The sequence below is a fragment of the Lycium barbarum genome, chromosome 3, assembly GCF_019175385.1.
Source record: "Lycium barbarum isolate Lr01 chromosome 3, ASM1917538v2, whole genome shotgun sequence".
In the NCBI taxonomy this organism is placed as follows: domain Eukaryota; kingdom Viridiplantae; phylum Streptophyta; class Magnoliopsida; order Solanales; family Solanaceae; genus Lycium; species Lycium barbarum.
In genome coordinates, this window is record NC_083339.1 from 148,664,528 (window position 1) to 148,677,326 (window position 12,799).

The 12,799-nt window shown below is 36.3% G+C and overlaps 1 long non-coding RNA gene across 1 annotated transcript; it reads right to left on the reverse strand.

The window, feature by feature from the left end:
* Positions 1-2,104: 2,104 nt before the first annotated feature.
* Positions 2,105-4,309, reverse strand: LOC132633574 (uncharacterized). Its single transcript, XR_009579690.1, has 3 exons — positions 3,982-4,309; positions 3,392-3,437; positions 2,105-2,461 (listed from the first exon to the last, which is right to left on the reverse strand). It is a non-coding gene; the product is annotated as an uncharacterized LOC132633574 (long non-coding RNA).
* Between the last annotated feature and the right edge of the window lie 8,490 nt (positions 4,310-12,799).

The following is a 12,799-nucleotide window of genomic DNA, read 5'->3' on the forward strand; positions in this document are numbered from 1 at the left end:
TAATGTTAACATATGAAATATAAACTCAAAACAAATCGGCAGATTGTGTATATACTATGTATATTCAAGCATACTTCATGTATACACATTCATAGCTGTTTTAAATATAGGTATACCAGTAGTATGCCCAAATTGTTATACCCCGGAAAAAAATTTTGCGTTACCAAAAACTGTAGACGGCTTAGTATGGGCCAAAGGGAACGAAAATTCGAGAATCAAGTTCGGAATGAAGGTTGTGTTATAAGGAGGTAATAATAACATATATATGACATTTGGAGACCATATGGTGTAAACTAGTTCATATGTTATTTGACGAAAAGCACGCGTTGCTGCAAGCTAAGTGGGGTCCACACGTCGGATTTTTATAAAGGACATATGAATATACATAGGAGTAGTATATGGAAAGTTGATCAAGTCCTAAGAAGGACCCATAAGCCAAAAATGGGCATAAGCCCTCTAAAAGGATGATTTAAGGAAATGTTTTCGGATGATCTGACTTGGAAGGGCAACAAAGGCATTATAAGTTTGGAATTTGGGAGAACTCCCAGAAATAAAAGTTGTAGATAATTGAATTAGTTTTCCAACCATAGGTCATGGGCTATCACACGATATCGGGATCAAAAGTTATGACCATTTTACTGAACGAAGGTCCAGTCGGAAAGTTTACTCTGCGCGATCGCGCAGAGGAAATTTATTTAACTCTGCGCGAACGCGCCCACAGGTAGCGCGATCGCGAAGAAGGAATTTTAAGTCGGTTCCAGCAGGACCGAAAATGACTATAAAAAGGGGGAGACCCCCTCATTTTCATCCAAACCCACGAAAAACACTCCAAAAACTCTCCAAAAATCTGGAGAGTTCTCCCCAACCCCCCAACCCAAAATTTAGCCCAAACCAGGTATAATTTCTCAATTCCAGTCCGGATAGCTTATAGTTTTCGCTGCAGAATCGTATGGTGGTGCGTTGTGGCATAAAACTAAAGTGGAAAAAGGGAAGATACAACAATATTAAAGGGAGAAAGGTATGAATCTCTTCTTATTTGTGTTAATACCAGTTTATTTACGAAGGAGACGCGATTAAATAATTATATACTGAGTTAATTAGTTATAAAAGTTGAAAAACAGCGTGTGGTCTGTTTTATGAGATATTTTGGGGCTGGAAATGTTATAATTGATGTTGGTATTGTTGTTGTTGTTGTTGGTTGCTGAATTAAGAATTTGGGCTAGGCATATAAACAGGGGAGATGCTGCCCGATTTTCGGCAGAATATAAAATAGTATAATTTGAATTATGGCACAAGCGTACGATGAAAAGGCTAACATTAGTGTGAATTATCTTAAATGTAGACTTACAAGCTCGGACACATAAGCGTAGCTAATAGGACGTGGAACAGGTATGTTAAGGCTATTCCTTCTTTCATTTTGGCATGATCCTTGTTGTTATTCATTCCATAAGTACTCCATATGATTCCATTCTTAGACGAGTAAGGTCTAAATGTTTCTTGTGATGGTTTATTGATATTGTACTCCTATTATGTTTCGAAGGGAACACCCATAAGATGCCAGTTGAGATGTGTATTACTAATGATTTCGATGAAATTAGTTTTATACTAAAGGAAACATAAAGTTAGATTTTCAAAACCACTCCGAAGGGGGTGCGAGATTTTACTATTTAGCTTTTCAAAACCACTCCGAAGAGGGTGCGAGGTTTTACTACTTCATTTCATTTACGACTTATGTTTACTTTCTATACCATCATTATTATTATGCCGGAAGCGGCATGCCCGAAGAGGCCATCATTATTATTATGCCGGAAGCGGTATGCCCGAAGGGGCCATCATTATTATTATGCTGGAAGCGGCATGCCCGAAGGGGCCATCATTATTATTATTATGCCGGAAGCGGCATGCCCGAAGGGGCCATCATTATTATTATGCCAGAAGCGGTATTCCCAAAGGGGCCATCTGTCACGACCCAGCCCCGTGGGCCGCAACTGGCGCCCTAGTTGGGCACCCTGACGTACGTATTCAATCGAATCTCAAACAATTAGCATATACGTCCATAAACACTATATGCCGTCTCAAACTATTTCAAACTGTATCAGACACATTTCAGCGCAAACATACACATATACATATATCAAAAGCCGACAAGGCTATCAAATGGCACAACGGCCCAAAACACATATACGAATGCACGCCGACAAGGCTGCCATAACGAATGGGATCATACCAAACACACCCATACAGAAGTAGACACACACACCCACAAATACGTCTACAGACCTCTAAACAGACCAAACGGATCATATGGCAAAACAGGGCCCCGCCGTACCCCTGAACAAATATATACATATGCATCAAACAAGTATATATACCAAAATGTAGGCTCCGGAATAAGAGGAGCACTCCAAATAGCAGAAGAGGGTGTCCTAAACTGGTGGATCACCAAACTGTGCGTCTGTACCTGCGGGCATGAAACGCAACCCCCCGAAGAAAGGGGGTCAGTACGAAATATGTACTGAGTATGCAAAGCAGAAAATACAGAAACAAATCTGAGGCATAAACGAAATAGTAGTACAGAACATAAGTATAAATCCAATATATCAAAATTTGTTTACTTTCAAAAATATGTAAGTCATGCGTAGGGTACAGAAGAATATGGTCGCCCGCCCGTCGATGGCGCCATAACACATCATAACACCAGAATGTTTCAAATCTCCGTATCCCCATCACATATCACATCACAACATAACGCCATACACAGCATAACACCAAATATATGTGGAACCCGACCCTCTTTTGCGAGTAGCTCGGTGAACCATAAACACAGCATAACTCCGGAGTATATCAAAGCGCGCACGATAATAGAACCGGCGAAAGATATAACAGAACGCACGAGCAGAGTCATGAGTAACCATATGCATAAAATCATTATCATAGACTCAAATATAAGTAAATGACCATACTTGTAATTCGAAATGATAATCATACCAAATTCTTTCAAAAGTCGTCCGAATTACATAACGGAAAGTCGCGGGACCCACGGATGGGTATTGACCCAAATCGGGCCCGCCTATGGAAAATATACTCATTATATGCCATATAAACTTCTACAAAAATATTGAAGCAATCCGAGCCTTTCGGTGAAAGATATGGCGTTCACAAATTACGAAATTCTTTAAAGTGAAACCTTTTTATGCAAAGTTCAGAAAGCGATTATTTCAAAGACATAATGGTTCATATTTCATCAAATCATACATAAGAGTGCCAAGGAATATTTATAAGGCTCATAACATGCTCGGATTTCGAATCTTAGAATTTTCTTCAAGGCTTATAATCTAGCCTATTGAAAACTAAGGCATGCCAAAAGAAAGAAGGGTTGCGCTTTACATACCTGTTAGCGACTATTCGTAACCCGTTCGTCTCGTCGCTCTTTTAGCCTATTTATATAAAAGTAACGTTATCGTTAGTAACTATATTATCTAGTTTACAAATCCATAGCCTATTTCTTATCGAACCTATATTCCAGCTTATACATATTCTCGTTTAAAATTTTCTATTATCTAAAATTTAGCGAAAATCCGGCAGCACTTCCCCAGTATTTCACCTATCCAAAATTTCCAATTGCTCTCCTGTTGACGCAGAAATACCAACAACAAAAATACCAATAATTTCATATCAAATCAGAATTAAATCCATTCTTAAATCATTTCCAAAACAACCCAATATACATCCGTATACCAATACTTGTATACACTTCTTTATTTTGGTATATACATAATATAACAACAAACATAATAACACCAACTACAGCCAATCCCACGATATTTCAGCCCACAAAACAATTCATAACAACCACTAAACAACCCACATGATAACAATAATAATTTATCCGATTTCCAATATAACTTTCGTAGGTCTCATCTCACAATTTAACTTTAATCGGAATGAGTTTAAGTATACCTAGGAGAGAATAATTCTTACCTTATATGTCCAGAGATAATCTTCTTCCACTTTACTTCAATTCAGAAAAAAAAATCTCCAATTTTGCTATGATCCAGAGGAAATCGTGATAGAATTACGAAACCGATATGTGAATAGTTTTCAAATCGTGATTTCTTTCTCGTTGTTGTTGCCCAAAACTTGGTCCTATTTTTATTTCCATTTGAACACGCTAGGGAACATTCTGAAGATGGAATATGAGTCCTACACTTTAAGAATTGTTTTAACTTAAAAGGAAAGGTGCATAATATTTATTTATAGACGTGGGGTCCATCCCCTTTATCCTTTGCACTAGATAAAGACACCTAGTCATTTTATGTAATGATATATGTGTATATCAGATTCTTCATGATGTTTCTCCTTACAAACTTCCACGTGCATGTCTATCTAGACACTTGTCCAAGTAATTACTTTAATTAATCATTTTGTCTTCAACTATAACCAATTATCCACATAATTAATTTCTTGATCTCAAATTACTTAAATAGTAATCATTTTTAATACACTTCATATTCATTATCATGATCATGTGACATAGCAGTAGTCCATAGTCCCTCTTGGTACACACAAAATATTATTTCCAATCACCATCATTCCACTTTCGAGTCCTAAATAATTTCGGGACGTCATTCCTTTTACACATTGATCTCTTGATTCCCATACTTAAATATGACCAAATCCTCGAGGTTCATATAAATTTGCTCATGTTGGACGGTCAAATTTCCAGGTCCATTATTCGGGATATTATAGCTTGGACCGTATTTCATTCAAATAAATTTTGAACCTCGACGAAACTTATTTTCTTCAATTGGTTTAACTTCAAATCCTTACGATACATACATACCATCACTTTAATCACCTATAAGCTTGGGGGACAACCTCGTGTCCGTTACTAATATCATTTAACTCGCACACTTCCCAACGTATGAAAATACGGGATCTAACACCATCATTATTATTATGTCGGAAGCGGCATGCCCGAAGGGGCCATCATTATTATTATGCCGGAAGCGGCATGCCCGAAGGGGCCATCATTATTATTATGCCGGAAGCGGCATGCCCGAAGGGGCCATCATTATTATTAAGCCGGAAGCGGCTGCCCGAAGGGGCCATCATTATTATGCCGGAAGCGGCCGTCCGAAGGGACTATTGTGATACTGTATTTATATTGTGTATTCTAGAATTTGTGTGTGCTGTATTTATATTGTGCATGCTAGAATTTGGGTAAAGGCCACAGGATTTGGTTCAGAATGCTGTTTCAGGTTACTCTTTTATCTTATGACATGTTCTATGTTCCATACAGTTATTATTCATGTCTTACATACTAAGTACATTGCTCGTACTGACCCCCTCTTTCTTCGGGGGCTGCGTTTCATGCCGCGCAGGTACACCCAGATGAGTTGAAGCTAATATAGGAGATATTCCAGCAGAGTTGGCAAGCTCCACTTGATCCTGGAGTGCTACCGAGTCAGAGTACATGTGCTACGATGTCTGATAAATGTTAGAGACTTTGCAGACAGAGTCGTGGGTATAGGATGTCGGTATTGTGAATGGCTCCACTAGCCTATGTGTCATTTTATGTGATGTTATACAATCCATATGATCACAGATTATATTGATTGAGTACGATGAATTTTTTTTTTTGAAAGCTTTACTATGTTTTCCACTCCTTATTAATGCAAGAGTCTAAGGAAACTAAGTACGTAATAAGAGTCAGCGTGTTCGCTCGGCTCCGAGTATGGGGTCGGGTGCCCATCACACCCTAGTAAAGTCGGGGTGTGACACAAATATACATAACCAACTGAAATATACTTGCAACGACGCACAGAATTTAAACAACACCAAATGATAATATAGACTATACATTACACAAGTGATGTACATATACATTAAGTATACTTCGTGTACACAAGTGAAGTTAGAAAGCAGAAACAAATGCAGGGCCTGGAGTATTTATTCAAATCAGTGATATTTCACCAAAGTATAGTAATCTGTTTCTTCTAAGAAGGCAGCAAAGTTATAATAGCAACCATTATATCAAGTGTAACATATACACTCATTTTAAGCACTAATCCATTAAGAATACTTTAAGAGTGATCAGGATGCTTGACTGCAAATAACATCAACAAAATGCAGACAAGGAAGAACCGAAATGCTACAGTTCAGAAGATACCCCAGCTACAGGCAAAATAAGTCCTGGACACCTAACATGCATAATACACTTAGAGAAACATGTATATGGGAAACTTGAAGGATCATTTGGAGTTTGCACATTCAATCTTTTACTCAGCTCTAGTACTTGTGATGTGTGATCAACTGATGACCAAACTGCAATTTTGTGACACACAAAGAAAGAAAGCTGGAACTAAACATAGATAAAAATGCATGTTCAGGCTTCACACTAAGACCAGTTCTGGAAGTGGGAGCCAGCTGATGGCACAATGCAACACCAAAAAGGAATCTGTATGGTTTAAGTTCACTTACTACTTAAATGTAATCATCAACTAACCACTTCAAAGCAGCTGAACATAGGAGTTACAAACACAGATTCCAAAGAAAAATTATACTTCAACCAAAATGCACTTAGTTCTAATTTCGAAATTGGGAGCAGCAGTCTACTCAACTAATAAAACTAACATAACAACAGTTCAAGAACATTTTTTGACTCCAGCAACCCACCACAGAGGAATCATTTTTGTAGGTCAAACACTTAGGTCACATATGACTCTAACTTAATTTAAACAGGTACAGACATGTCTCAGGCAGTCAAAATCAATTCATACACTAGTTAAAAAGGGGACAAAGAGCTGAATACACTTAATCATGGTATCAAACAGGAAAGTTTTATGCATCACCTAATTAACCATAATGATCAAATCCAACACTCAATAATCCAGATTTGACATAAACACTTAATAGGCTGACCAATAAAGTCTTCAGACACAATGTTTCAGTTTGAGATGTGAGGCAAACTCTTTAAATTTGGACAGACTAGAATCTCAACCGAACATATACTTGGGCTTAGGAAAATTATTTGATAATATACTATTTGTGGTGACATAACATATTTAAGGGATTTTCAAGAAAACCAATTCAAATATCAATTTGCTGTTATAACTAAAACTGACTGCCTAACTATACATTCAAGTATGAGAGAAGAACAATCAGATTTTAACTTTTTGAGCATGTTGGAATAGGAGGGATAAAGTAGACAGAATTCCTTCCATTTCAATTTCATAAGCCTAGCAACCACTAGATCGAACTTGAATCATTGATTTAGACTAGACGTACTAATGAATCAAATGATGAACCATATAATCATTTTATTAAACACATAATGCAGCAGAAGACAACCAGTTAAGCACGGCCCAGAAATGTAAACACATGGACATCATCCATAAACATATGGTTAAATGACACTCAAACTAATCGAGTCCACAAACACATCAACGCTTAACTGACTGATTTCATGAGAATTCACAGATTGACCAACTACTTGAATAAAATGGCAAAGGACCAAACCGGTCATGATTGAGCAAATACTGTTAGCATTTAGCGATTTCCAGGGGCGGGTTCTAAATTTATATCTATTTGCCCAAAATTAGTTAGGTACACTCATGTGAACCAACATCAACATCAAAACAAACCAATTAATCCACACATGGTCAGCAACTAACAACTTAACAATAATAATTAAACCCAAAACAGACTTATTAAGACTAATCGTAGACTAATCTTAAACAGACGCAACCAAATATTAAGCATACGGACATAAACAGTAAATTGAAGGCAATTATGCTAAACGGAGGAAAGCTTACCTTCTTCAGGTGCAGCGAAGTGAGGCTTTGAGTCTCCGATCTACTTCGAAACACTACCAATCCTGAGTTTGCACATACTCAGATCCGAACAAATACCAAAAGCAGAAAAAAAATAGAAGAGGATTTAGTATTTTGGGATGATATCAAGATAATTTTAGAACTAATATTTTAAGGGAACTGGAACGGTTAAAAGTTTATATTTTCAAGAGAAAGGTGGTGATTCGAGAACTGTTTTCAGAGGGGTTTTTCAGCGATTCCCAGCCTTTCAAACTTGGGGAATTTCATGAACCGAAAAATCTCCTCTCGGTTCTTGGGGGGGGGGGGGTTTCACCAATCAAAAAATCTTCTCTCTGGGGAATTACATGAATCAAAACCGACCGTATGGGAAATTACATCAATCCAAAAAACCCCTTTTCCGATTCAACTAAACAACTATTTATAGGTTTTTTTTTTTTTAGGTTTTGTGCTGAAGAAAGAGAGAGAGAAGCGGGGGCAAAGAGAAGTGGGGACACAGAGGCGTGGGGGACAGAGGCGTGAGGGACAGAGGGGAGTGGAGGCGGCAGAGGGGGGTGGGGGGTGTCAGAGAGGAGCCTGGGAGAGAGAGTGTGGGTAGAGAGAGAGAGGGGAGGGAGACGAAGGCAAAGGGAAAGGAGAGGAGAGAGCTGCGGCTGCTCTCTATCTTTTTGTTAAGGATGAGTTTTAGGGTTTTAATAGTAGTGGGCCGGGTCGGGTCAGTTTGGAGGAAGTGGGCTGGCGAGTTGGTTAGGTAATGGGCTGGTTGAATTAAAATGTGGGCTTGGAATAAAATGTGGACTGGTCTGAAAATTGGGTTGAGGTGAATTAAAATGGGTAATGGCCTATGAAAATTGTTTTGGGTTAATCCAAAAATATTGGGGGTGAATTGGGCTCGTATTGGAATTAATAATAATAATAATAGCTAGTAACTGTAATAGAATAATGAAACGTCGGTATTGATAAGAGGCTAATAATTATAGTAAAATATAAGTATTTTTTAATTTTTCAAAAAATATTAGAAGCGTGAATAGGTATTTCGGAGGAGAGGCGGGACAAAATTGGGTGTCAACAATCGTCCCGGACGCGGGATATGTGGTTAAATGGATCGGTTGCCGACGCCTCGACAATATGATATGATATGTTCTATTTTCTATATATATATATATGAAAAAGGAATGAATGTTTTTCAAAGAAAGTAAAGTATGATATATATATGGGGTTAAATGGATCGGAGCCAACACCTCGGCAATATGACATACCAAGCATGCAGGGTATCCGCCTAAGCGGCACTCAGATGTACAGGTTACTCTTTTACTTCATGATATGCCCTATGTTTCCGTTTTGTTACTGTTCATATTTATATTCCTTACTTTGTTACTATTCATGCCTTACATATTCAGTACATTGCTCGTACTGACCCCTCTTCTTCGGGGGCTGCGTTTCATGCCGCGCAGGTACACCCAGACGAGCAGAAGCTAGTATAGAAGAGGTTCCAGGGAAGTTGGTAGACCCCACTTGTTCCTGGGAATGCTGCCGAGTCAGAGCCTGTATGCTAGGATTTCTGGATTGATGTTAGAGACTTTGCAGACAGAGTCGTGGGTATAGAATGTCGGTATTGTAATCGGCTCCAGCAGTCGATATGTCATTTTGTGTTATGTATCAAAGTCCATGAGATTACAGATTCTATTTGAGTTGAGTACGATGGAAAAGAAAGAAAAAAAAAATTCTGAAAGCTTTATTATGTTTTTCATTTCTTATTGAGGTAAGAGTCTAAGGAGATTAAGTAGGTAATAAGAGTCAGCGGGTTCGCTCGGCTCCGAATATGGGGTCGGGTGCCCATCACACCCTAGTAAGGTCGGGGTGTGACACTGATGATTGGTTAAATTTTACGCATTGGGAAGATGTTAAGGAATGTGTTGAACTCTTAGAATTTTTTTATAATGCAACTCTTGCTTTTTCTAAACAATTCTATCCCACGGTAACGGGAATTTTAGCCTACTTAGCGAAAATAGCTAGAGTTTAACAAGAGTATAAATATAAACCCGGTTATCAAGCGGCTATTTTTGATATGACAATAAAATTTAAGAAGTATTTTTTTCCCATCCCAATTTTATTTATATTGGGTTCTCTTTTAAATCCTTGTTTAAAAGTATCTTATACTAAAGCATTGATTAATCAAATTTATACAGTTTTAGAAATTGAAGAGGGAGTTCAACCATCTTTAGCTGAAGCCGAACTCGCTATTGATGCAGAGTTTCGAAAAGTTTTTACTCATTATTCTAATTTGGAAGAACATGCTACACCCGTTGCTCCACGCCCTACTACTTCTCAAAGTAGCAAAAAGGGCTTGTCGGGTTTGTCGCATTTAAAAGTTTTACATTCACATCTAACTCCTTCTTGTAATGCAAACTTTGATGAATATAACTTTTATTTGATGTAGCCAAATGTGGATATCAAGGAACTAGATGAATTGGACGTCTTAGCATGGTGGAAGAAGTACAAGGCAAGTCATCCGATACTCTCAAGAATGGCTCGAGATATCCTTACGGTTCAAGTATTAACCGTGGCTTCGGAGAGCACATTTAGCCAAGGAAGACAACAAATTGGAGACCATAGACACTCATTATTCGGCTTTAGCTTGCAAGTACTAGTGTGCATTCGCGATTGGATTAGATCGAAGCGACGCAACCAAAACTTAGAAGCAGAGGAAGGCGAAGAGGAAGAGATTGAAGATTTGATAGCAAGTGGAGCGGACCAAATGGAAGACTTTGAAGATATCTCCATGGTCGAACATGATATGGGGAAATTAACCAAATGATTGAGAATTGGTAAATTTATTATTCTACTATTTCTTTGCAACTCATATATTATTTGCAAGTTAAAAAAAACTACAACTTGCAAATAAATGTTATCCAAGAATGAATAAAATATATGGCTCATTGAGTTTTCTTCTATTTACTCGTGTTCATATTTTTACTTATATTAAGTTAGGAATATACCTAAAATATACTTATAATCTACATCTACTTAAATTAAAAACTAGAAAGTTATATACTTGAAAAATAACTAAAATATACTAAGAATATACTTATAATATAAATATACTTAATTTATAAAATACAAATTTATAAACTTAGAAAAAAATTAAGCTATAAATAACTTAAGTTATAATATATAAGTATATATATTATACATATAACTTAAACATATATATATATATAAGTTATAAGTCAATATATTATACATATAACTTAAACATATATATATAAGTTATAAGTCAATATAGTATACATATAACTTAAACATATATATATATATATATATATATATATATATATATATATATATATATAAAAGTTATATAACCTAAGTATATTGATATATATAAGTATATTCTTAGTATATTTTAGGTATATGTGGTATAACTTAAGCATATAACTTAATATATATATATATATATATATATATATATATATATATGCTGTATTGCTGTTAGTCAGTAAATATATAAACCTTACTTATAAACTTATATAACATATGTAAATATACCTACAATATACTAATAAATACTATAATATATATATAATATACAAAAAAAAAAAAAAAGGTTTTTGACACTTTTGAACCGGACCGGTCCGGTTTAGGTTATTTAACCGGAACCGGTGGCCGGTTCTGGTTTTTAAACCGAAAACCGGCCGGTTTGATAATCGATTACCGATCCGGTCCGGTTCAAACAGGTTAACAGGCTCAGGGGAAATACATAACACAACCCGCATTATCTTTATGATGCTCATTTCCTTTCACAATTCAAAAAATGCAGGGACTTTTCTTTTTTTATTATTAAAAAGGGTTAATTTATGAGTTAAAAAAGTCCGCGATAACTACAGCTTTCATTTGATGGTGACCAATTAACATGTGATACAGCAAAAAGAAAAGTCAACATTTCGGCACAGGGGTTAGTTTTCCTTAGTACTAGTTCAGTAAGTCAGTGGAGAACAGTTAATGCAAGTTGAATACGTCATGAGGGGATAACTAATTAACAACCTCTGCTATGTATTTTTACACATCAAGCTGTTGAACTTATAGAAATACATGTGTAACACAATCTCCTTCCTTAATGAATCAATATATATAATCACATGTACTTATAGTTCATTTTTCTTATATATGTTCTTTTCTTCTCGTTACTACGTGTTATCACATGAACTCATTAGCTCTCGCTTATTTGTGTTGAATCTAGCTAGAGGTTCCCAGCTTGACCTTGGAAACTTTTGATTTTCATGTAACGTGCTAGTTCAAATAACACACTATTTCATTTCGAGCATTCAAATGCAGGTTAATAAACTTATGTGCCAGCAAATGCACCTTCTCCACCATGTTCTAAAGTTTTGCAAATTTATTCGTATCTAACAGTGCTGACATCCTCAAGGTGGATCAGTTTCAATCTTGAACCATGGGCTTAGTAAGTTAGACAATATGAAATGTTCTGGTTGGCCCTAAGAACCTTCCTTGATGTTTTGATTGAAGATTTTGAACGAGAACAAACGATAAGAAAAAAAAAAACAAATACGATTTACTAATTTTATGCTTAAAATTTACAACCTTGCTTCTTCCGTTTATGATTTAGGCCTTAGGGAAACAACTACACGAAGAGCAATAAAATGTTACTGTCGAGATCTTACTTTATGATAATATCGATAAACATAGAAGAGCTTGGCGCAATTCAAAATCATATGTTAGTAATGGCATGAGTTTAATAAAGTCAAACCTCTTATATTACGGCATCGTTTGTCTGTATATTTTTTATTGCAATAGCAAAATGATGTTATAATGAACATATAATAGTAACATAACATGAATAATTAATTTCAAATAAAACTTAGCCATTGGTTTCAAAAAAAAAAAAAAAACTTAACTATTATAGTGAAACGTTGTTATAGAGAGGTCTGACGATATATTGTCCTTGG